The sequence below is a fragment of the Lemur catta genome, chromosome 9, assembly GCF_020740605.2.
Source record: "Lemur catta isolate mLemCat1 chromosome 9, mLemCat1.pri, whole genome shotgun sequence".
In the NCBI taxonomy this organism is placed as follows: Eukaryota; Metazoa; Chordata; class Mammalia; order Primates; family Lemuridae; genus Lemur; species Lemur catta.
Window position 1 is genome coordinate 37,378,973 of NC_059136.1, and position 27,155 is coordinate 37,406,127.

Consider the following 27,155-nt stretch of genomic DNA (forward strand, 5'->3'; position numbering starts at 1 on the left):
GGCTAACTACACTTTCAACACTGATGAGGAAACTAGAAACAGCCCAGTGTAAAGCAGACTGAAGACCGGTTGCTCTTTGAATGAGTACCCCATGCCTAAAATATACCCATCAGCAGAGGGTGGGAGCTTCACAGACTTGAGGTGTTTGGGCAAACCTCTGCATAAATCACTGGTTTACTACTAAGCAGTGCAGACACAGGGGTAACCCTGGAAAGCCAATTAAGTTTAAAAATAAAAATAGAATATTGAGTAGAGACATCAACAGCTATACACCACAAGCAGTTCTTCCAGCTTAAATCCAAGAGTTTCTGAAAACTTGGCACTTGTCCACAAGATCAAATCAGAAGAATGAGGGCAAGTATTTTGGGGAGGAGGAAAGACATTACTTTACCAGCACAGGAGGAAAAGTGGCAGACCTTCTCATCTCAAAATCAAATCTCCTGAACACAGGCAGAAATACAGAGCTTTTAACAGGAGGGCCCCTCAGTACTGTGCTTAATTATTGTAATTGTCCCATCTCTGCCAAAGACAAAGCCTGTGAACTCCACTAGCTGCCCACCTGGGAGGCTGGCACCAGCTGGAAGTTGTCTCTTTTAACAAAGGGCTTAACGTGCCTCAGGGATGCAGGCCAGGCTTCAATTCCCAAAAAGAGTGGGGGAAGTTTCCAAGAGACAGAAAACCTTTTTTTCCCTCAAGCTCTTCCCTTGGTTATAAAGGCAAGTTACAAAAAAAATTCAGATTTCAGAGCTGCTACACTATATTATCTAAAATGTCACTATACAACAAAAAATTGCAAGATATGGAAAGAATAGGAAAGTTTGACCCATTCTCAGGAAAAGAGAAGTCAATAAAACACTCTGAGGGGTCCTAGATGTTAGATTTAGTGGACAAAGACTACAGGGCAGCTATTATTAAATATTTTCAAATAATTAAAGAAAATTATGTTTAAAGAATTTAAAAAAAATTATGACAATGACTCAAAATAATCAATCTCAATAGAGAAATTGAAATTATTTTTAAAAGGACCAGACAGAAATTCCAGAGTTGAAAGGTACAGTAACTGAAGTTAAAAATTAATTAACTGAGCTCAACAGCAGGTTTAAAATAGCATAATAAATAATCAGTGACCTTGAATATAAATCAGTAGAAATTATCTAATCTGAAGAGAAAAAGAGATTTTAAGATCCTCACCTTAATCAGATATGCAAAGACTCTTTTTTGCCATATAAGGCAACATTTACAAATTCCAGGATTAGAAAATAAATATCTTTTAGAGAACCATTTTTCAGGCTACCACACTACCCAATTTCAGAACTTATTATAAAGCGATAGCAGTCAAGATAATGTGATAGTGACATAAAAATAGACTTAGAGACCAAGGAACAAAAAAGATCCAAAAATTAACCCTAAACTCAAGGTCAATTTATTTTCAACAACATTTCCAAGGCAATTCAGTGGTGAAGGATAGTCTTTCAACAAATTTATTGGATATCCATCATAAATAAAAGACTAAAAATCCTTAGGCCCTTATTTCCCACCATGAGCAAACATTAACTTTAGAAAATGAATAGTAGACTTAAATGTAAATGCTAAAATTATTAAACTGGCTGGGGCTAAGTCTTCCTGGGAAAGCTTTGCCTGGAAGTCAATCCTTTTTTTTACCTGAACAAGAAGGAGTTTTCCTAAAGGAAACAGGCAGAAAGTTCAGGAACAAATTGCTAAGAAGCAAAACCACAGAAGCCATGTGGACTTTAATGTTGATTCCAGTAGCCTTAAAGAGGTGAGTTCCATGTCAGAGTGGGTGAAAAAGGAGATAAGGGAAACCAAAAAGACAAAAACAAACAATTAAAATACAGGGCAATTTTTGGAGGGTTAAACACCTGCAGAACTTACTCAACAGAACTTTAAAGAGGGAAAAAGAATTCACATTTATTTTACTGACTTGCATTTTACATAATGATATCTAACTTATCGTCTCAAGAACCCTCTAAAGCAGTTATCATGATTGGCATTTTACAGATGAGGAAAGGGAGGCCTATAAGTGATTTGCGCATGGTCACAGTCATCCCTCACTATCCTTAGGGGATTGGTTCGAGGACTGCCCATGGATACCAAGATCTATGCATAATCAAGTCCAGCAGTCGGCCTCCCAGCCCTCAGATACAAAAGGTCAGTCTTCCACATAAGTGAATTTTACATCCCGTGAATACTGTATTTTCCATCATGTTTTTTCTCGGATATGGAACTACCAATACAGAGGTAGCTGACCTTATTAATTGAAAAAAAAATCATGTATAAATGTACCTTGCCGTTCAAACCCATGTTGTTCAACAGTCAACTGTAAATAGAACCAGAATTCAAATTTAAGTGTGTCTGACTCCACTATTTCTTACCTTTCAGGATTTTGTGTTAATTAAACTTGCTAATACCCATAAAACAAGGAGCAGAGTGCCTGATAGATCGTAAATGCTCTCCATTTGTTCCAGACCCTAATGCATAATACTTAAGGAGGCAATGCCACCAAGCAGCTATGCTTGACTGCTCGCTGTGCGCAAATTCACAGTCTGTAAATGCTGTTGCCCAAGGAGCACAGGACAGAAAAGCTGCCCAGGGAAAAGGAAGCATGCCAGCTTATGAGGATTTGCGGTTAGGACCACAAAGCCGTTTCAACAGAACACTTGGACCCGGGGTACATTGCAGAGAGGTCCTTTGAGGTTGCTACAAGAACATCAAAGGACAAAAGTGGAAAGCAGATCAAAACATAAAGAACACAAGCAAAGAAATAAATCACTGACCTAAAGAATCGTTAACGGACCCTGGCATCATTAAATTGTAATATGTAGCTCAACTCTTTAGCAAATCTGTGTACATTTCTCTAGTGATTTTTGTCCCAATTAAAGACCAAATGGGCACTAATTAAGATAGCAATAGAAATTACTGTGATCCACTTGATCCACTGGTGACAAAACAGGAATGAACTGAGTGTTTTTGCATGCTGCCAACTGGGTAGAAAAGAGATTGAGGAATTAGACAGCTGGTGGCCGAAATATGGTGGTTATTTATTAACTTTGGTAACTGATACTAAGGAATATTAATATTTATGTGATAATAACAACAACTAATCTACACTGAACACTTGCTATGTGCCTTGCTGGCTGAGCTATTTATTTGTTATTCACAATCTTATAAGATCCCATGGTTATCCTTGTGAGGAAACTAAAACTGAGAGTGATAGTTACCTGTGTGGAGTCGCACAGCTAGTAGATAGAAAATTCACAAAATTAGAATTAGGTCTATTCAACCTTATAAATGAAGCCTTTAGCTCTAACTCTACATTCATCCTTTATCCCCAAAAAGTGGTCTAATAACGCATCTTTCTGCTCCTCTCCTCCCCCAAAAAACCAGGCAGAATCATGGTTTATAAATAATCCAAATGTCTTTCTACTTTTCTGCCATTTCCTTAGGGGATCCACTTTTAGAATATTCCAATTTCACTCTTGCAAAGTGCATTAGTCACTATGGAAACAGTTAATTCATTGATAAGAGTATGTATCTTTTATTAATAAGGTTACAACAGTATATGTGATCCATAATTAGTAGTCCTGCATAGAGTAGCATCCAAGGGGGAAAAAATGTAGCATTATAGTATTATGGCCTCACCATAACCTATTGCAGGATGTAAATACAGGACGACCACTCATGGAGAGTCCATTTGGCAAATCTCCTGAGGATTATTAAGTACTGGTCTCCCCAGACTCATTTCCCGAACCTGCTACTAGCACAGTGGTAGCAAACTGCCTGCTGAGCACAAAGTGGCCTCGGTCCTCCCCACCACATCATCCTGGAGGGCTTTCAAGAGAGGATGAGGCGGCCAGACAGTGACTGGGCCTAATTAGCTCCCCACCAACTGGAGCGCTCCTTCCCCAAACCCTGTGGTCTTCCACACAAAAGCTGCAAATTGCTTTCCGACCTTTGAAGCCATCCCAGGAAGCCCTAAGGAAGAGCTTCCTAGCTGTGCCTTTAGTGCCCGGCGCCCTCTGATCAAAAGCCTGGGCAAAGGGCAAGAGAACCAGCCCCTGATGGGCAGTGGCTTTGGAGTAGGGTGGAGGCCGGGAGCTAATCGGGGCTGGCTGTGGGGAGACAAAGGGTCTGTGTATTTAGAAGTGCAAAAGAAAAACCAGCCTCTGACACCATGTTGTGGATTTGTCCATTCAGACACAGTCAAAGCCAAAACCAATGCCAAGGCCCTGGATCATCCCCCTCCTCCACCCCCACCCCATCTTCCTTCTCTTTCTCTTCCAGGAGGTGTTGACTTGGCTTTCATGCTTAAGGACAATAATGTCAGGGACAAGGGAGCTTTCTGCACCTGGATCACCCCCTCACTTTCCTCACCTGCTGCTCCTCTGTTTCCAGACAGCCTGTACTTGGATTCTGGCTGCACCACCCACTAGCAGTGTGGCTCTGACTCTGGACTTGCTTCTGAATTCTCTAAGCCTCACTTCCCTCCTCAGACTACCCGAGTTTGTGTACTGGCTTCCTCGCTTAGCAGCTGGGGATCTTGGGAAAGTAGCTTCTCTCTGCACCTCGGTGCTCTCATATGCCAGATGAGGACAACAATATCAATTGTCACATAGGCAGGAGCTGGAACCACAGGGCTGAGAGCTGGAGCCATGAAGGAGACACAGCCACTTCTGGGGACAACCCCCTTTGGCCTACCCAACAGTGAGAAGCCACAGCCACCGGCACCTTGCAGTGAGCAATCAGTGCTTTCTGGCAGTCAGTGGTCATGGTCATAATAGCTGTAGTGGTGACAGAAGTGGCATCAGTATGCATACAGCTAACTCCTGTGGCCATGCGTGAGTCACTGTCCAGCCTGGACAACCTGTCCAGCCACTGTAATGCTGCTCTCCCAACTCTGGGCTGCTGGGCCCGTCCCTAGCTCCAGTTGTATCAGCAACACACAAACCTAGACATGCCTTTCTCTGCCTTTTGTCTGCTCTTGTTCCCAAAGCCCAGAGTATCACCACAAAGCATCACAGAAATATGCCAACCAGGTTCATACCAGGATGCTGCCCACAACGGCTATCAGCTTGCATCCCTAGAACGCTCTCCTCACTGGGGCTCCTCCCAGAAGAGCACCCCCTTTCCTTTTACTGAGCCAGGAGCACAAAAACCTCTTCTCCTCCCCCTCCAACTGAGCTATAAGGTGCAGGGTAGAAGTTAATGGTATAGACTTTAAAATCAGGGCTGATCATTGGCTCCACCTGGACTTACTATGTGACTATGAACACATCTCCCAACATCACTGAGCCTCAGTTTCCCCATCTGTGAAATGGCTGGTTCTGAAGACAAAAAGAAGGAATCTATGGAATGAAATTATCACCGTGTCTCTCACAAATGAAGTGCTAGTTTTATTTATTGATGCTAGTTATTATTTTCTATTATTGTATCTCTGCTCCATACCTATCTTGTCTGCTTTTATACTTCTCTTAGAAAAAACTGGATCCCTCCAGTTTTACGAGTAGAAACCCAACTTCTGTTCTCCGGGAACTATTTGGATGACTTTCCATCAATTTTCTCAGCTTTCTTCAATATCAGTATTTACTCTTCTTCTTCCTTCAAAGTATCTCTACCCATATTTGTAAGTAATTGACACAAGGAAATTATAAATAGAAAACACAGGAAAATTCTTTCTTACTAATAATTATAAAAATATACACTAAAATACTCTGAGCATCTACTTTACTAAAATAATAAAATTATATCCATTCCTTTATTCTTTTTTTCAAATGGGAAAATACCATCAGGAAAGTTGAGGAAAAAATAGGTAGGATGGTGACCCTATAAAGTGGCACAATGTTTGCAGAAAACAATTTAGCAAATGGTGACAAGTCATAAAAATATTTACACTCTTTGACACAGGAATATCAGTTTGGAGAATTTATCCCAAAAAATTAATTCTAATGCAAAAGAAAATGAGTTCTGCAAAGATGTTTATAGCTTCCTTAAATATTATGGTTTGAAACTGGAAACAGGCAGTCCTGGAGAATGACTAACTTGCTCAGACACTGCATACACGGGGACAAGATGTAGTCCTTTGATGTAGCAATTATGATGGAAGAAAGAAGAAAGTATTGAGAAACCCTGTTACCATAACTGCCTCCAAGGACTCTTTGCATATCTGAATCAAAAGGCCATAAAAACAACGAAAAAAATTATCTCTTAAAGCCATACAATGGTAACAGGCAGTAGAATTTTGAAATAATTAGTGCTACAAATGGCTAAGGGTGCTTTGCTCTTACTTCATTCAACCAATAGAAAACTCCCGCATTCCTATTAGATGGGGTGGTAGGCTAAGGAACAGGGACACAGAGACAATAAATGATGGTCTCTGCCATTAAAAATTCAGCACCTACACACTACTAAACAGTACATCACTGCATGTTGTGACAAGGGGTTGACAAAGAGGAACATGCAGTTTGCTCTAGGAATACTGTCTTAGGCCACTTGTGCTGCTAAAACAAAATACCTGAGACTGGGTATTTAATAAAGAACAGGAATTTATTTCTTCACAGTTCCAGAGGCTTGGAAGTCCAAGATTAAGGCACCAGCATCTGGTGAGGGCCTTCTTGCTGCATCACCCCATGGTGGGAGGTGGAAGGGCCAGAGAGAAAGAGAAAAGAGGGCCAAAGTTGCCCTTTTATAACAAACCCAGTCTCACGGAATGGCATTAATGCCTTCATGAGGGCAAAGTCTTCATAGCTCAATCACCTCTTAAAGGCTCCACCTCTTAATACTGTTACAATCGTAATTAAATTTCAACATTAGTGTTGCAGGGGACAAACGTCAAACCATAGCAAATATCAAGATGGCTCAGGTCAGGGAAGGGTTTCTAGAGGAGGCGGCACCTGTGCTAAGAGGAGAATTTATCTAAGCAGAGAAGGAGTGAGAAAGGAAATTTCAGGCAGAGAGAACAGTGCTAGAGGGCAGATAATTTGTGTGAAGGAACATGATGCCTTCCAGAAACTGCAGGTGTTTAATATGGCTGGAGCACAACGTCCCGGAGCGTGGATGAAGAAAAGCTTGGAGAAGGAAGCTGGAGCCAGGTCAAGCAGGGTCACCACATTCTAAACTACGCACTGCACATGGAAGGTTCTGGAAAGTCCTGAAAGATTTAAAAAGGGAATGTATAGTCCTTGTTTTCTTTCCTACTGTACACAAAGCTAAACTCTTAATTTTTCTTAGGGACTTTTACAAATCCTGAGCTCACTCTTTCTGGTTCTGATATATTTGTTCTTATACTTGTCTCCTACATTTGTTGTATTAGGATCATTTGTAATTCTACAGTCAAAAATCATTTGTGCACCTCGAACAGATGGCACCATCTCCCTATTTGAAGTCATTTGTTGCAGGGGGGGATGCATAATTACATTTTCTCTGAAATTTTTACAACATGCTTGATGGTACAAAGGTGCTTTAATAAAGTAAATCACCCTATCCATTTATTTATTCCAAGAAAACTGAAGTGCCAGGCATGGGCTATGTCTGGGAGTGGGGAAGAGGCTGCAGGCAAGGGACAAGATACCCAGAAATGACTCCCAATATCTAGCGGGAGAGTCTAGCAGGAGAGGTACAGATACACACAAATTAAACAGGTCCAGTGTGTTAAGTGCTGCAGGTGGTCCAGCCATGGCATATGGGAGCCCTGAGAAAGAAGGAACTAGCTCAGGAAAGTGACTAAAAGGGCAAAAGTCTCAATACTGGTATTAAAATATATGGCTCCCTCTCTTCCATCATGTCCAAGCACACAGACTACGAGAGTCACAAGATCATAAAATCACCAACCTTGGGAGTGGAAGTGACCTGAAAGATCAGTCAGCTTAAACTTCTACCAGGGCACAAATCTCCCCTCCAACCTGTCTCTGCCTGGCCTCCCATGACTCAGACCTCACTGGGCTCACCGGGGAATGAGCTGACAGAGGGGAGAGAGCAAAGGGTTTGGGGCCAGATAGATGGGCTTTAAAATCCAACACATACTAGCCTGTGATCACAGATTGACAACTTAGCCTCTCGGAGACTCAGATGTCCTGTCGTGTAATGTGATTGCATTACCTACCATACAGGGTTGTCACAGATAGTGGCCTTGACTGCTTACCTGCTGAGGCAGCCCATTCTATTGTGGGACAAATGGGATTGATAGGAAGTTCATTGTTGGAGTAAGAGGAAATCTGCTTCCTATGCATTTTGTATACATTGGTCCTGATTGTGCATACTGCACAGGGTAGAGAAAAAAGCAGCTTTTTCATTCCCCTGTATAATAGGACTGCAGACTGGACCATGCTAATGTACCAATGCTCTTTTTCCATAGCTGTCCTCTCCCTGCAGTGGCCAATTCTCCTGGCTTATTTCTAAGTCTTTGTATTCTTCCAAATTCAGCCATCTCAGCCCTCAGAGATTCATACTAGTAGCCCTCACAGTGCCTGCTTATTACAATAAACAAACTTTAAATTAAATCTTAGGTGCCACAATTCTCTTTCAATAGAATCACATAAAATGGAAATGTCAAAAGTTGGAGAAAGTATAACTGTTTGACAATTGAAGATGGAACCATGCAATAGAGGAATTCAAACTAGCTCATTGGGTCACACAATAGATGTTTCTATTGCAAGGAAAACGGTATATGGGATCTCCCATCTCTTCAAAATCAAATTCATTGTGTTCTGATAAGATGCCAAAAGAAATCCCATTGACAGATATAAAATATTCAAACTGCAGACTCTGTGGCTGAATGCCAAGCTTTCAGCTCTCTTACTTACCATCTTTAGCAATGCAAAGCAAATAAAATGAAGTCTCTTTCATAAGAGAATGACACATTTCTTACTGACCCCTATATAATACAAAATCCTCTGGCCAATGGTGGATAACAGTTCAATTATTTCAATGTATTTGCAAATTGTACACCAAAATGATATGCACTATTATAAAGAGAGTGTCAAATTTCACTTTCTGGCTATATTTCCCAACATGTTTTGTGGGGGTGTGAAAGAGAAGAATCAATTAGCACACTTTAACATCATTTCAAAAATTTAAGGGGAAATGTAGCAATTTGGAAATGACTATAGACTTCAAAATTTTTCCATTTTGCTACTTATCTGCCATTGTCATATATCCCAGCAGGTAAAGGAGTGAATGAATATCTTATGATAAGATCAGAAGTCATGGAAGAGACCCACAATTGCCAATTACATTGCATTTCAATTTAGAGATGCTCTTTGGAAATTATATACTCATTTGGCATTTCCCTTGGAAAATAATGGAGGGGAAGAAACATTTTCAAAGCTCTTGGGGCAGCTATTTAAAAACCAAAGTGCTAAGTAGACTGCATACAGGGAGAGTGGTCCTTTGTGGTTGAGTATGACCCTGCTATTTGTGCCATTTTTGGAGTCAGCCCACTGCAATGAAACATTCTACAACCATAATTAAATGTTACTTGAAAAGGTCTTTTTGAATACGAGAAGATATTTGTTATATGAAGTGCTGTCAAAGAAGGGGGCTGGTATGGAGGTTGTCATCGGGTTAGGTAGCAATGCAGGCTGACACCAAGTCAGACATCTAATGGAAAGAAACAGATGTGAGAACCTCCGGAACTAGAAGTGGGACAAACGAGGCAAGTGGAAGGAGAAACTCCTGGATGGAGACAGGGAGTCTAGAGGGGCCTTCGCTCAGAAGCAGAGCTGGTTAAAGCATAGGCTCTACATCAGACCACCTGACCAAGCCAGTCTCTTAGCATCTAAGCACCATTTTTGCATCTGTAAAATGAGATAATAGTAACATCTAGCTCACTGTAAAGCATTTAGCATAGGGCCTGGTAGTTGGGAAAAGCACAATTGTAATTTAACTATTAGTGAAGTGATAACAATTAGGATCCCTTAGACTCATGCAAGAAGGACCACATGATTTAGGGTGCTCTCCTTGTAATTTCCTAAAGACACTCCCAGTGCCTAAAATGGATCTTGGACAAGCAGTGCCATAAGGCAGGGTACACCAAACCTGAACCAGAATAGACTTCAGGCTCTGCTCTCCCTTTGGGGTTGCTCTCCAATCCTCTGTTCCACCCTCACTATGTGAGTGACCAAATGCCCCATGAAGCTCCAGGACTTGTGCCTGTTAAATTGTTCAGGAGCCTCATAGCTGAACCCCACTTCCAGGAGGGTGGTCTGGCAAAGAGATTGCTCCCCTGGCCAGCATGATATTTCTTTTGCAGGAATAATGCAAGATTAGAACATCAAAATGGTACTGACATGCTGATTTAGAGTATTGCAAATTGTTAATGTAGACAGAAGCCCTGTAGAAAATATCTTCTGGAGCGCCCGCATACCTTAGGGGCAGCCCCAGTAATAAGATGCTGTCCATAGCATTGGCTACCCTTTTTCCATCCCCACCCAGGAAGAGGACTCAAAAAGTTCAGGAGAAACATAGTCAGGAAATTCTATGGATCTAGATGATCCAGGGTAATACAAAGGCAAATTATTTCAAGTCCTTCCATCACTTCAAATCAACAAACCACTGCAAAGGAGTGGCAAGAAGGGAAAGCTCCCCTCTGACTCCCAGGGCCCAGATCAGTGAGCACTCCTAAACCTCAGCTAGCCACAGAAGATTTTTAATGCTCAGATAGGAATTTTAAAAATTACTCCTAGTCAAAGACATGAAATTAAAACGGTGATTCCACATTTTGCTACCAGAAAAATTGTTTGAGATAATTCCAGAATGCTGACCACCGTAAAGTGAAAGAGGCACTTGCCAATATTGCCCGTTGAAGTGTAAAATGGTACAACCCTTTGGGACAGCAATTTAGTAATATGTGTGAAGAGCATTTGAAATGCTGGTGCCCAGTTATATCGCTTCTGGGAATCTAGCCCAAGGAAATTATCATAAATATAGAAAACGCTGTCAACATTTCTACCCGTAGCAGCCAGCCTCCATCTCCTTTATTTTTCTCTCTTGTAAGGACTTCTGGAGAACTAAGTAAAACATGAATTATACTTTAGGCTACTCCTAGTGACAGATATAATGAATTTCATCATATTTTTATTAAAGCTAACATTTATTGATTCTTTATGAAACGCCAAGCAGTGTGAGAAGTGTTTTATATAGGCTGATTCCTTTAATACTCCCCATAACACAAACAACAATGAGCACATTACTTAGGATTCCTTCAGCCCCCCAAAATGGAAAACCCCACCTCTCCTGGCTTAACACATGAGGAAAATAATAATACAAGAAATTCAAGTGACTCAGTGGTTGATAGACTCAGTGGTGCCATAAAGAAAGGACCCAACTGCCCCCAATTATCCCCACTGCCACCCTCTGGTGGCCTGACCCTTTGTGATCACAAGATGGTTCCCATGACTCCAGCCTCACATTCAGACACAATTATCTAATAGAAATATCTCCATGTCCCTTTGACCAGAAATGCATTCCATATGAATTCCTAAACCAATTCCTAGCAATTGGCTTAGGGAAGTACACGCCAATGTAGAGGATGAATTGTATGAATAAATTTGGGGACAGTTAGAAAGTATCAAAGGGAATTTGGACATTGGATAGCAACCCACAATCTCAGCTATGAGTTTGATATGTATCATATCCATTTATCAGAAAAGACACCTAAAACCTTAACTGAGGTGTTAAGAGAGGTTAAGTAACTTGCCTGAGGCCACCCACCTAGTAAGTGGCAAAGCTAGTCTTTGAACCCAGTTCTGTCTCTACTGAGAGCCCACACATCATGATTCTGATGCACTAGTTTTCCACATACTGCATACAAACATATCAAAATGTTCTGTATTAGGATTCTCCAGAGAAACAGACAATAAACATAGATAGATAGATAGATAGATAGATAGATAGATAGATAGATAGATAGATATAGATAAATAGATAGATAGATAGATGGATAGATAGGGAATTTATTCACATGATTATAGAGGCTAAGAAGTTCCATGATCTGCTATCCGCAAGCTGGAGACCCAAGAGAGCAGCTGATGCGGTTCCAATTCAAGTCCAAAGGCCTGAGACCAGGAGAGCCACTGATGTAAGTTCCATTTTGGGTGCAGGAGAAGACAGGGATGTCCCAGCTCAAAACAGTGAAGCAGAAAGAGCAAATTCTCCCTTACTCAACCTTTTGTCCTATTCGGGCCTCCAATGGGTTGGAGGAGGTCCACACACATTGGGGAGGGCAATCTGCTTTACTCAGATTTCAAATGTTAACCTAACTCAGAAACACTCTCACAGACACGCTTGGAATAGCATTTAACCAAATATCTGGGCACCCCTATGCCCCAGTGAAGCTGACACGTGAAAGGAACCATCATAGATTCTCAGTGGAAATCATTTGCTTTCTTATTGTCCTTGCTGATAGGAACTTCTTTCATGCCAGCAAACAACAAAAACATGCTATCAGTCAAAGTATAGAAAATGCACAAGGAAGAAAATTGAGTTACATCCTCTTCCATTTTGACTCGGCGGTGCTGCATAAATTAGGCATAGACACCCATTTCTGTAACTTATTCCCTCATTTATTTAACCAATGTTTAATGGAAAGAATGGAGGCCTTGTCTTTATAAGACATGGGTTCCAATTCCAACCCTAGTTAAAGGTTAGCTATAAACATTCTTTTAAAACGAGAGATGGAATACAAGTAACACTAGCTGTTAATAGTCCCAGTAGAAATAGAAATAATATTTTCACCAAACTGATGCCTTTGAAAAAAAAGAAAAGAAACAGAAACAATAGCAGTTTGACAAGGACAAATATTCATAACAAGGTAGAGTTTTCAGCCCTTTCTTCTCTTCTGACAGCTAAAAAGAACTTCTGCATTGTCTACTTGGCTTCTCTCACCCCCTACTCTGTTCTGTCTTTGCCTGCCTCCTTCTGGGCTATTCTTTTAATGCAGAATAGGGATGATGCTAAGAAAGGAGCCAGAGGAAGAGGCAGGAGACAGAAAGGGCAAAGCCACTTTACCTGGGGGAGAGCCAGAAAAGGGTTCAAGGAGGAGGGAGTTACGGGGCAGCTTTGGAGAATGACAGCATGAGGGCTGGGAAGGGATGCAGTAGGTAGCCCTGCATTTTGAGATGGATTTGAATTCATGCCCTTCATGAGAAATAGGTAAAGTCTGTAAGAGCTTCGTAAATACTTTTCCTCGTTGGGATGTGTTTCTTTGAATGTGACAGTCCACCAAAGAGGAATGACGTAGAACTCTAGGATTTGAGTACTAGTAATAGTATAGTAAAAGTACTGCTAGTAAGAGTGGCAGCCTTGGGAGCAGAAACAGTATAGGTATCAACAACTGGGTGAGTCACGCTCATTCTTTGGACCTCAGGGTCTTTATTTGCAAAATAAGGGCATTAGAGGCTCCTTCTAAGTTCTAAAAGTCTGTGATTTTACTCGTGTCCACTAAGTGCTCAACCTTGAGCTAAGTAACAAAAAGAAGGCCCTAGGATATACAACACATGATGCTAGCCCTCCAGGATTTGACAGAGAGCATGGGCCTTCTGGCGGTTCCTTCACGTTCATGGCTGATTTCTGCCCCAGGACCTTTGCACTTGCTCTTTCTTCTGCTTGAAATGCTCTTTCTCCAAATATTTACAAGAGTCTGTCCCTCACCTCCTTCAGGTTTTTGCTGTAATGTCACTTCTCAGTGAGGTCTTCCCTGACCACCTTATTTAAAATCTCAGTTCCCTTCCATTTGGCACTCTCTGCCTGCCTTCCATGCTTAATTTTCCATTACACATGTTGCCATCTAATATGTTATATAACATATTTACTTGTTTCTTATCTGTTGTACCACATCAGAATTTATGCTGCATTAGGACAAGATTTTTTCTGTTTTATTCATTGCTATATCCCCAGCAACTAGAACAGTGACTTACTTGTGTCAGAGGCTTGGTAAATATTTATTGAATGAATGAATAGGATGCATGACATTACTTGGTCAAACAATAGAACAATAAGCCTGTATTTAATACACATAAGTAGAAATAAATACACTAAAGGAATTCAGAGAGGCATGCAAGCTGGAGCACTTAAGAAAAGGCTCCATGGGATACGGGATATTACACAGTGTTTCCAGGGATAAGATAGACCTCCTCTCTGATGTTCTCTCAGGCAGTCAAATAAATAGTGAATATGAGCCACTTTCTCATTAGTTTGCTTTGGATATTCTTTAGCTATTGGAACAGGCTACTTAACATGAGCCCTTTCTGAGACTGGACCATATGAGTCCCCCAAAAAATGAGGGTTATAATTGAGACTATGCTGTATTCTCCACTATCGACACCTGTAATGCACAATTTCAGCTCTTAGAACCAATCATAGCTCTTTTGTTCACTTTACCAGCATTTTTTGAATACCTACTGGATGTCAGGAATCTACTGAATCACAATCCCTAGTGGCATAAGTACTAGAAAATTCTGATAGTCTCACAAAGACATGCTAAGATCAGTCCAGTGATCCATATTACTAAATTGACATTGTTGTTTTCAAATAAAGACGTAAAGACTTTGGGAATCTGGAGAACACGTGTTATTTAATAGTTAATGTGGCAAAACATCAAATTTTTGGTCTTTATGACTCAAACCCTTTTCCTAGACCCCTCCCCCTTTCCTCATAAAAACATCCTTGAACTGAACCTACAGTGACAGTCTATCATGATGGCTAAACTTAAGCCTTGTCAGAGGCCCAGAAGTAATTACCACCCATTCACTCAGCAGCTCAGGTACTGTACATCCAGTACATCAGCAACAACCTCACCTACAACATTTGTCCATTCGCAACCAATGATGATCAACCCAAGGAACATGAATTTCACAGAAAAAAGTGCGCTAAAGACACTGCATCAGGCTTCCCTGAGTTGCCAGGCTAGTTCGCCCTCTGCAAGGAGACCTGCTGTGATTGCCTAGTGACTTTGATAGGCTTGGTAAATATTAGATAAAGCTTTTCCCAAACTCCCAAATGTTATTAGGCAGCATGGGGAGAGAAGTCAAAGTTGTACAGAGGCATGACCTTCAAAGGGGCAGAATAAGGTAGATATTATTGCAGAAGCGGAAAGGAATAAAAGAGCTCTAGGGTTAGTTCATGCTTAACTCCTACATTTTCCACGATTGTCACATGTTTAGGTCCCCAACCTCTCCAAGATCTTTGCTATCCTATCCAAAATGGGCAAGTCATTAGATCTATATAAGTTTCAGTGTTGCTAACTGTAAAATGGAGATATTACCTTCACAGGATTATTTAGAAAAATTTAAAAGATTTTTTATGTAAAGTGCCTAGACTAGTGTGCGTGCAGAGGATCAGATAAATAAGGGCTCTTTTACAATCTCCTCTGCAGTGTTGTTAAATGTTACAGTGCCTGGCACAGCAGGCATTTGCTTTCCTAAGGGAGGCGTGGAGAGAAGTACAAGACCTGTGGGACTGAGCCCATGATTTCAAGCACAAGTCATTCAGCGTCAAGTGTAGCTCAATGAGGTAGAAAGGCTGGAGGTTAGGAGAGCTGAACTCTAGCTCTCACTTAGCCACTCACTAGTTCTTTTTACCCCAGCATGTTCCTATGATCTGTATGTGACTAAGTTTCCTCCTACTAGAGATAGCATAGCCCAAGCTAATATACGGTGTGGTTGTTTGGATCAAATTCAAATAACAGAGCAGGTGTGAAAGCTATTAGAAAATTCTAAGAAGTTATTAAATGTAAAGTAATTGTTATTATTATCAGTAATATGCATCATTGGGACTAGATAATCTCCAAGCTCACTTTAAGCTCTGACACTCTGTGATCTCTGGGCCTTTAGCTCACTCCAGGAACCTGAGCCAGTCCCTTTGCCTCTTCCTTTCTGTGTCCCTGACCCCTCCTCTCACCTGGTGGCAAACACAGTAATAAGAGTATTTCAAATATGTGCAGCACATTTTCCTCCAGAACAGTGAAAGCACTTTGTTCTAGAACTACCCAATTTCACTGTACATCTGCATCACACAATCGAACAAATCAGAATCCCAAGTATTGTTTTATCGGGTCAGCCTGAGCTGTCTGGCCATGACTGATTTAGCACAAATCAGAATTTTAGGCCTGAGCAAACATGTCCAAGAGAAAATCCCAAGTCAAACTAGAAGTTTTGCATCCCATTATATGTAGGCCAACAAGCATTGAAATTGAGTAGCTGCAGTAGATTAAAGATGTCTGCAATGTCATTTAGCCTTAAAAAGGGGTGGGAATTCTATCATATGCTACGACATTAACAAATCTTGAAGACAAGGACGCTAAGTGAAATAAGCCAGTCACCAAAGGACAAACACTGTATGATTTCACTTATATGAGGTATCTAGAGTAGACAAATTCATAAAGACAGTAAGTAGACCGGCAGTGCCAGGGCCTAGGGGCAGAGAAGAAGGGGAGTTATTGTTTAATGTGTCAGAAGCTTCAGTTTGGGAAGATAACAAAAGCTCTGGAGATGGATGGTGGAGGTGGTTGTACAACAATGTGACTGTACTTGAGGCCACTGAACTGTACCCTTTAAAATTTTATGGTAAATTTTATGTTATATGTATTTTAGCACAATAAAAAAAAGACAGCTGCAAAACCTTTTCTGCTTCTCCCATTGAGAAGTAGAATCTCATTGTCCTTCCCTAGAAATTAAGCTAGCCTTGGCGACTTTCTTGACTAATAGAAAGTGGAGGAAGTGAAGTGCTAGGATTTCCAAGTCTAGGCCATAAGAAGCTTTGTAGCTTCTGTAGGGGCCTCTTGGAATACTTGCTCTGGTTTGTCAGTGGGAGAGGGGCAAGGGATTTGTCCCCCAGGTGAAAATGTCTGAAATATCTTTGGTTGTCATAAGTGGGGGGTAAGAGGGTATTGCTGGCATCTAGTGAGTACAGTCCAGGGATGCTGCTAAACAGCATATGCTGCACAGGACAAAGAATTATCCATTTAAAGTGTCAACAGTGCTGATGCTGAGAAACCCAGCCCTGGGGAAAGCTGGCTGCCATGTAAGAATTCCATCTACCCCAAAATCACCATGTCGTAAGGAAACCCAAGCTAACTATGTGCACAAGTAATGTGGAGAGAAAGAAAACACCTGACTAGCTCCAGTTGAGCACTCCCCAACAGAGAGCTATCTTTGCTGTGTGTTGCCTGAATTCATGACTAACAGACATATGAACATAATAAAATGATTGCTGTTTTAATCACTTAATTGGAGAGTGATTTGTTCATAGCAACAGATAACAAGAACAGCAGCCTGTTAATCTCACAGAAGATACTAACCCATAGAAACTTTTGACCTGGTTTCAGGAAGACTGGAACTAAGTAGACAATGCAGGCAAATTCAAGCTTAACCTCAAAGACCACACCTGTAAAATGGTGATATTAATCTCTATCCTGCACGACATTGAGAAAATTAAATAAGATTGGGTATTTAGAAGCACTTCGGATAATACCTGGTTTAGTAGAGCTATTCAAAAAATGAGTTTATATTGGATTTGATCTGGTTTGTCTTAATGCAAAGCAAAGATGACTTTTCTCTCAGACTAGTTCTCCTTTAATATTGAGTAATTTAAATGGACATGAAGTGGTTTTGCCTCAGAAACCCTCTTCACCCCACCTGCCTCATGCAAACATCTCCTACAAGTCTTTGTCAAACAGACTTAGCTTGGAGTTCTGCTTCTAACCCTTACTAACTGCATAACTGTGAGTTATTAATATCTGCCATGGTCTGAATGTGTGTTTTCCCCCAAAATTCATCTGCTGAAATCCTAACCCCTAAGGTGACAGTATTAGAAGTGGGGCCTCTGGGAGGTGGTTAGGTCATGAAGCCACAGCCCTCAAAAATGGAATTAGTGCCTTTATAAAAAAGGCTCCAGAAATCTACCTTGCCCCTTTACCATGTGAGGACACAGCAAGAAGACACCATCTATGAACCAGGAAATGAGGCCTCACCAGCCACCAAACCTGCCAGCAGCTTGATCTTCGACATCACAACCTCCAGAACTGCGAGAAATAAATTTCTGTTGTTTACAAACTAACCCGTCTGTGGCATTTTGTTGTAGCAGCACAAATGGACTAAGACAATATCTCTAAACCTCTTTCTTTTTGCATAAAATAAAGATAATAATAACATATCTATCTCATAGAGTGATTGGGCAGATTAAATGAGATAAATGTACATAAAGCTCTTAGCACAGTTCCAGGTGCAAACCAAACTCTCGATATCATGTTTATATCCTGTGGACCACCTCCCGCCCCACCAACTTACCTGACATCTCTGAATTCCCGCAGTGGGAATAACTTAAACTCTAACTGGTCCCCTCACAATAGTCATAAAATAAACTCTCCCTAACTTTGAATTGGTGCCTAAGGGACTGTAACTATGAAAGAAAAGACAAATCCATTTCTCCTTTTCAGTAATAAGCAAAGTATTCCTTGCAGCCCAGGGGCACTTTCAGAAAGTCCGAGAAGAATATCTTATGACTTCTTTTGAAGTCAGAACATGAGGAATCCTCTGCTGTGTAAACATCCAGAAAGAAAATCAGTCCAAATGTACCAGGCTGGTGCATCTCTCTATGGAATCCACGTTGGGGATTTCACTTTTCAGCTTCACCATCTAGTGTTCTGACCAACACAAAAGATCATCCTGCAAAAGAGAGGTACTGATCTGAGTACAGATTTTTTTCCAGGCTTGAGTAAAAGGGTTGCACAAAAGCTATTACATCACCTATCAGCAAGAAATTAGTCTGGTCATTGAGGTGTGAGTCCTGTTTCCTCTCTCACAGCTGGTAGAGTTCATTACAGTCAATGGGCATGTCCTGCTGTCCTGAACACCATGCTCAAGTGCTCCTGCGAGCCACTCTTCTGTGGAACCTGGAAGCAAAAAAGCTACACCCTGGGCAAATCATCCAGATGAAGACCCCCAACGGTGGGACTCTCCAATTCGAGAGTTCTACTTGGTGCTCAGGAAAATAAAGGAGGAATACATACAGACGAATTTGATTGGATTTCTTGGAGAATCATGAAATGAGGAGGAAAATTCTAAGAGCTTTTACTTGAAAAACGGAGTCTTTTTCTGGGCTGTAGTGTCTGTGGTTTAAAATGAGCCTCCAAATCTGTCCCAAGGAAGATGATTATGCTGTCAGTTCAGAGGAAATACCGCACATGCACAACTCATTAGCCACCCAATTAAAACACTGGGTGCCTTTTTTTCCCCCCTAGGTAATGATAGCCATTTAAAGTCCTATTAATTCTGTATGCTCCCTGGTTTTACAAAATCACCAAGATTTTCAAGAATGCTGTGCTATGAATGAACCAAACGAAATCATTTCCAGTATGTTGGTCAACAAAATATTTTCACATACATGATGAGTAACATCACAGAAACATGACAACTTAAACGGCCACCAGCCCCGCCTCAGTGTTCCCCACCCCTCCTGCTGACAGACTGTATTTCCCTTATATGTATGTTCATTTCCTGTTTTACCTGACAGAATGTAAGCTCCACGAGGTGGCTGTTTCCACTGTTTTGTTCACTGCCCTCTCCATGGAGCCTAGAACAGTGCCTGGTGCATGGTTGGCACTTGTATAAGTCAGGGTCCAGTCAAGAGACAGACCTCACAGCAGCAATTTGAGCAAAGAGAATTAAAAATTACTAACCAGCCATAAAATTATTAACTCGATAACTAAAACATTAAAAAGAGATCTCAAAGTAACTACCTAGGGAAGAGGCTGAAATTATTGAAACTTGGAGACTTGGACAAGGCGCCCCATGGAGCCCCTTTGAGAAGGGGACACCACTGGGCTGATGCTGGTGTGTCTGAGCTCACGGGAAGACCTCACGGGCCTGGGAGGGGCACTGCCCCACTGATGTCTTGGAGGTGGGATGTGGGGAGTCTGGCTCCAAAGTGCTGAGAAAAACTGCAAACTCAATTCAGCTGCTGCTACCAGAGGGTGCCGCTGCTTCCAGGGTGATGCTCCAGGAACCGTAAGCCCAAGGGAAACTCTGGGAAGCAGTTACCCTCTTCCTCCTCCAGCTTTGAAATGTGGTCTGCAAAGTCCCAGCCCCAAAATCAAAAGGCTAAGTGTGGAAGGAAGGTTTTTGTGCCTACAGGTAACAATTTAAAGTGATCAATAAAGATCTGTAGAAGAAACAAAATGAAAGTAGAGAAAGAAGGAGAGAAGGGGAGAAGAGAAGAAAGAAGGAAGGAAGGACAGATAGACAGACTGCTGGACATTGTTGAAGATAAATAACTCCATGGTATTTAGAGTAAGAATGGTAACAATACCTACCAATCACTGAGCTCTTACACTGTACTAAGCTCTTCACACATCTACTCTCTTGCCCTCTCACAACTCTATAATATAGGATTTATTATTCCCATTATATTAATGATAAAGCTGAGAATCAGAGAGGTTTAGGTACTTGCCCAATGTCACAGAGCTAATAAATCCTGGAGCAGAGATTTGAACCCAGGTCTGTTTACTCCTAAAGCCCATATTTTCTCATCCCACGGTCATTGGCTTATGTGTAGTCGGAAAGTTGGTATTTCAGAAGGTTAAGGTTAGAGTGGGAAGAGAATCATGCTCCAGTTAACTTACAGCTAAAAAAATATGGTTCCAAGGTTTAGTTCTCCATCATAGTAGCTCTATGTGCCCTCAGTGATTTACCATCCTTAAGCTTCACATTCCTATAGAATGAAAATAACAAAACCTACTCTGTGGTGGGTAACAGATGAATGACTTATGTGAAATCATGTTGATGATATCAAAGAGTGATTCAGATGTGGTTTCCCCCACCAACAATCACCCACACTTTCTTCCTTGCTAAGGGAATCCCAGATTTGTTTCAGAAATTAAGGGCCATATGATTTATGTTTCCTCCTCAGTCCCAAGAATGAAGTTGACTTGACTGGTCTAAGTCGATCATATTAATTCTATTGTCCTTGCCCATGACTGACTTAGAAATGGCCACATGACACAACCCCAGTCAATATTACCAAAGAAGGAGTAAGCAGGAGGGGTTCTGGACACAATTTTTCTCACTCTTGAAAATAAGCAAGACAGGGACTGCTTGCTTTCTGCCTCTGAACATAAGTAGGTGAACATGTGATGCCTGGAGCTGCTGCTGTCATATTGTGACCATGAGGAGAAGCCATTAGCAAAATGCTACCAATCCTAAAACCATCCTACCTACCATTATCTGAAATAATAATTTCTTTATTGTTTAAGCCCATTTTAGGTGTTCAGGTATTCTGGTATTTTAACCACAAGTATTTGAACTGATCCAAAGTATTCTCTTTGGTATATTTTCACAAGACTGCCATCCCCCACTTTCCTGTAGACAACCTAGCCTGAAACAGTGAGGGATGGAAAAGCTTTAAACTGGATAAGCATATGGAGTGTCGATGATTACACTAGACTATACCAGGGTTATATTATTACACTAGACTAAACTGGGGTTATGGAATTTTTACTGCCCTGAGATTTTTAATGTCAAAACAAAGGGACTCTTCATTTATTTTCTAACAATGACTTGAAAGAAAACTATGGAACCTGCCCACGATTTTATTCAGGAAAGGAGAAGGAATAATCCAGAAGATATGATTGAAAGGACATCAGGATGCCTGTCCAATCGGCTAGTTACAGGCGTGTCAGTCATGCAGGGTCCTGGTTCATGCCACCCTCGCTCTATGGCTGTGCTCTGTGCTGAGCCACAATTCCGTCTGTCCCCCATTGTCATTCATGGTCTTATGACTCTTTGGCCTCTCCAGGCCTTAGTCCACCATCTCATAGTATCCACTGAGATTCTGGAATCTCAAGTCAACATTGTGGGCGTGAAGTCCTGGCTCCACCACTTATATCTGGGTAGTATTGAGTTTTCTCCTCCATCTCTTCATTTGTCAAACAGGAATAAAAACAGGGGCTGCTTCCAAGGGCTGCTTTAAGCATCACATCTCGTTGGAAGCACTCAGTAAACGTTGCCTACCTTGTTATCTCATCCCTTCATTCATGTGTCCTTCTCACCAGCACTGCATTTTTTCATGTAGTCTAGGAACAGATCTCTTAGAATGGCCTTGGGAACCCCTCCCACGAACTTGCCAGAAATCACCACCTTCTCCCTGTCCCAGCCTTGGAACATGATGGAGTTTGAACTAGACCCCAAAGAAAGGTGGTGGAGGAGGAAGGCTAGCTTCTTAAGCCCTTCATACATGCCAAAGACCTTATGCTCATCATTTCATTCAACCCTCACTGCAGAAAAGGAAAAAGGCTCAGAGAGTCTAAGTTAGCCACAGAAGTTCAAGCAGCTAGTAAATAGTGAGGCTGATCAAATCCTAGGTCTCTTTGGCCCAAATCCCAGGCCTTTCCAGCTCAACCTGCTGAGGAAGATAAAAGGAGCTGGGGCAGGATGGTGGGAGAGGTTAAGGCAAGAGTGAGAGGCCCACGGAGACCACAGACTGGCACAGCAGGCATCTGCATGTTCTGAAGCAGTACAGTGAGTTTATTGGTAAAAAAAAAATATATATTATTCTCTGTTATGCACCAGAAAAATAGTCTACTACTCAAATTAGCTCATTTGACCTTACTGGGTTTACAAGATGAAGACATTAAGGAAAAAATTATTAAATAACAGCCCCAAATCACACAGTGTAAAGTGACACGGGATCAAAACCAGGGTCTTTCACTCCACCAAGTCCAAGGCTCTTCCAGGGACCACACTGGTGTCTGCTTGGGGATACAGTAATGTAAGGCAGTGACCCTGACTGGGAATAGAGCGTGTGCAGTTGGGTACATCAAAACTTAAACACAAGCTCCCATTTTTAGTGATTCCTTTTGAAGTGGCGGCATGTCCCAGCCGAGCCTGTGTGGCACCTGAGTTTACTGCCTGAGTTTACTGCCATGTGGGGTTTTGCTCATTTCTTTGTTTGTTGTTTTATTTATGTGGCTGCATGGGGCGAGGACAAGGAAGAGGGGCAGAGCTGAGGGTGGCATCCAGAGGAGACAAGAGGGTCGATGCAGGACAAGCGGGAGTCAAACCCTCTGTGTTCCGGGGCCCAGGTCCCCCCCCCATGGGAGGTTGTGACATCCTGGGAGCTCTGAGTGACCCCACCCCAGACAGCCAAGCTACGCAGGAGCAGGAGACACTGTGCCCTCCGGGTGCCACCCTCCCACCAGGGGTGCCAGCAGCACTGGCCACAGGGAGGTGCCCCAGGAAGCCTAGTGAGAAGGGGACACCGTGAAAGGATGTCCCTGCAGGAGAGGAAGGACATGAGGACACACACGGCAGACCCACGGGGCACCTGGCTTGTAAGCACCTGGCAGGTAGGGGGGACTCCTGGGCACCAGGGGAAGAAAAGGACTTTGACCTTCATGGGGGTCCAAGGGTCTGCATGAGCATTTGGCGGGGGGTGGGGGGAGTTGTACCCACTTGGGACGCTAAGCTACCTTATTACCACCAAAGGCTTTAACAAGGAAAAGAAAGAGAAGAAGAGGAAAGGAAATGAGGGGGAGGGGAGGAGAAAAGGAGAGGGGAGTGCCGGGGGGAGCAGGGAGGAGAGAAAAACCCTCCTGTTACAGGCAGCTGTGGGCACCGAGCCCTTCTCCATGCAAATAACTGCCCGAGAGAGTCAACTTTTCTTCCTTTCTCTCAACCAGAGCAAAAGAAACTGTAATGAGGTTATTTATTCCCCCCAAGAAGCACTGTGCTAATAAGTCCCTTAGCTGACTGCTCTTGGGCTGCGCTTCCTCACAAATATATGGAATGCCCAAACCCCGCGATCAGTACTGCTAATTGAAATGCCAGCTTGAAGTTCACTAGATGACTGCCACTGGGGTCACGGTCATTACCAGCGATTAAATGTTATGCGAAAAGATCCACGAAGAGACACCATTTTAGCAATACGCTTTAACCCTACACCCCACTGTGGGAAAAGAAAAGAGAGACAAACATCGGATGAGAAAGCTGGGCTGGAACCAGGACAGGGTTTGGCTCTGGGGCTCAGCAGGGGGCCACAGAAAGACTGTAGCAGGAAGGACTTAGGCTAGCTCTCGGGAAGCAGATGGCAAAAACCTGGGTGGATTCAACTTTCTTTACTAAAGAATCTCTTGATCAGGATGGTATAGCAGGCCCAGGAATCGGATCTGGGTGCCACTCGTGGCTTCAGTTCTTTTTGTCTCACCTGTAAAACAAAGATGATATCTGTATCTTAGAATTGCCAAAAGAATTAAATACATAAGTCATTTAAATGTTTGGATGAGTGCCTGCTGTACAACAGTTACTCAACAGATAGATATTTCTACCATCAGCCAGCCAAAAACAAATTAATAAATCTTTATTGTGAATTTATTATACCTAGGAGCTCTTAAAGGGGTGCAAAGATGAAATGTGACCCAGTTTCTGAGCTTAACGGACTCTCAGGTTGGGATAAGTGAAGGAGCATTTGTCTAGCACATACCAGGTCCCAGGGCCTGTGCTAAGCATTCTACATAAATTAGAACCTTCAATCCGAGACTCAGGAATCACACTGGAATACCGAGAAGCTGTGTTCCAAAGCCTGGCAGGTCTGTCTCCCAAGGCCATGTCATTTCCCTGCATCACTTGGCTTCCTATGACAGAAACATGTAAAATGTTTAAAAACCATGGGAGCAGGAACAGAGCCCAGGGTCAACGAGGCATCCCAAGGCAGCACACGTTCCCCAGCCCAGTGACAGCCCCACGCTTCTAGGAGGAAGGGGTGTCACATTGGGTTGTTTGTGGCTGCATTTGTTTCCTTGGGCTGCAGTAATGACTTACCACAAACCTGGCGCTCTAAAACGACCGAAATGCATTTCGTCAGAGTTCCAAAGGCTGGAAGTCCTAAATCAAGTTGTTGGCAGGGCTGCACTCCCTCCGGAGGCTCTGGGGGCTCCCAGCAATCCTCGGCTTCCTTGGCAGCATCACTCCAATCATTCCTCCACGGTCAAGTTGCTGTTTGTGTGTCCCTGTGTCTTCTCCTCTGTCTCTTATAAGAACCCTTGTTTTTGGATTTAGGGCCTACACAGATAATCCAAGATGATCTCATCCCAAGATTCTTAATGTGATTGTGTCTACAAAGACTCTTTTCCCATGTAAGGTGACATTCGGGGGTCTGGGTATTGGGATGTGGATATATTTGGGGTGGAGATACCATTCATCCCACTACAATGCCCTAACCTTCCACCCACCCATGTCTGGGCCTTCCCCTCACCAGTTATTCTCTCTCTCTCTCTCTCTCTCTCTCTCTCTCTCTCTCTCTCGCCATGTCAGTCTGTCTCTCATCAGCCTTCCCATACCCATAAGCAAGATTCTCTTTCTTTAAAACCCCCCTTCTACATCTTCTCTTCATTCTGTAAACACTAAACATCTTGAGAGAGTTGTCTCCAGAGCAGCTCCGGCTTCCTCCCCACCTACTTGCATCTTAGTCCCTTGGCACCTGGCTTCCCCCCTTGTGCTGGATGAGCAGTCCTCTCCCAGGTCCAGTGCTCTATCCCAACGGCTTGTTTCCACAAGGCCCCACCTTGCCCTGCACCCCCTCCTCCACCCAGCCCCACACGCCAGCCTTCTTGCCAACTTGAAGGCTCACTTCCTGTCTCAGGGATTGCTGTTCTCTCTGCACAGAATACCCCCCACCTTGAGTTAGTCGGGGCTCTCTAGACAAACAGAACCAATCGGATGTGCATGTACGTATTAATAGAAAGAGAATTATTTAGGGAATTGGTTCATGTGTTTATGGAGGCTGACAAGTCCAAAATCTGCAGGGTGGGTTGCAGACTGGAGACCTGGGAAAGCCAGAATATTCTCTTGCTCAAGGGAGGTCAGTCTTTTTTGTTCTTTTTAGCTGGGCTTTCAGCTTACTGGGGGAGACCCACCCACATCATGGAGGGCAATCTGCTTTACTCAAAGTTCACCAACTTGAATGTGAATCTCATCTACAAACACCCTCACAGAAACATCCAGAATAGTTTCCACGTGTCTTGGCACTGTGGCCCAGTAAGTTGACAGATGACATTAGCCATCACATACTCCATTGCTTGCATAGCTGACTCAACCTCCTGCTCTCACTCAAATATCACCATTTCAAAAGCCCTCACTTATGCTCCAATCTAAAGCAGCCTCTCTGTTCTATATTTTTTGTAGCAAGTTTCACTGTCTAAAATTAGCATTTTTTGTTTGTTGAGTTTTTGATTTATTTTTATTTTTTATTTTTTAATTTCAGAATATTACAGTGGTACAAACACTTTGGTTATATACATTGCCTTTGCACCACCCAAGTCAGAGCTACAAGTGTGCCCATCCTAGACAGCACACACCACAGGCATTAGGTGTGAATTTACCCATCCCTTGTACCCCACCCCCACCTGCCCAACACCCAAAGACTGTTTCTTCCATATGTGCACATAAGTGTTGATCAATTAATAACAATTTGATGGTGAATACACATGGTGCTTTTTTTTCCCATTCTTGTGATATTTCACTTTGAAGAATGGGCTCCAGCTCCATCCAGAATAATATAAGAGGTATTAGTCCACCATTGTTTTTTATGGCTGAGTAGTACTCCATGGTATACATATACCACATTTTATTAACCCACTCATGTATTGATGGGCACTTGGGTTGTTTCCACATCTTTGCAGTTGTGAATTGTGCTGGTGAGACTGCAAATTAGTACAACCTCTATGGAAAGTAGTATGGAGACACCTCAAAGATCTAAAAGTAGAACTATCATTTGATCCAGCAATACCACTACTGGGTATTTACTCAGAGGAAAAAAGGACATTCTACAATAAAGACATCTGCACTCAAATGTTTATAAAATTAGCATTTTTGTTTGTTTGTGTACCTATTTATTCCCCATCATCTCTGCCACTTTCACCAATGTGTGACATGAAAGATATTCATCTTGGCCACCACCACACCCCCGGTGCATAAATGCATGACACTCATTAGGCACTGTGATAGTGTGAGTGTGGATCATCTAGGAAGCCAATGTCAAGATGGAGTTGGAAGTGCAGAGACGGACTGGGGTACCACCTGTAAAGCCAAAGGGGCAGGGGCTGAGAATCCTTGGGACCCTAATGCAGCTCTGAGTGATGAGCAAGAATGGGGAAG

At 42.4% G+C, this 27,155-nt stretch overlaps 1 long non-coding RNA gene across 2 annotated transcripts; it reads right to left on the bottom strand.

The window, feature by feature from the left end:
- Positions 1-22,504: 22,504 nt before the first annotated feature.
- LOC123644515 lies at positions 22,505-26,248 on the bottom strand. 2 transcript variants are annotated; one of them, XR_006737163.1, is made up of 2 exons: positions 24,527-26,248; positions 22,505-24,207 (listed from the first exon to the last, which is right to left on the bottom strand). It is a non-coding gene; the product is annotated as an uncharacterized LOC123644515 (long non-coding RNA). The 2 variants fall into 2 exon arrangements; XR_006737164.1 differs by having other exon boundaries at positions 24,484-26,248.
- Positions 26,249-27,155: the final 907 nt, after the last annotated feature.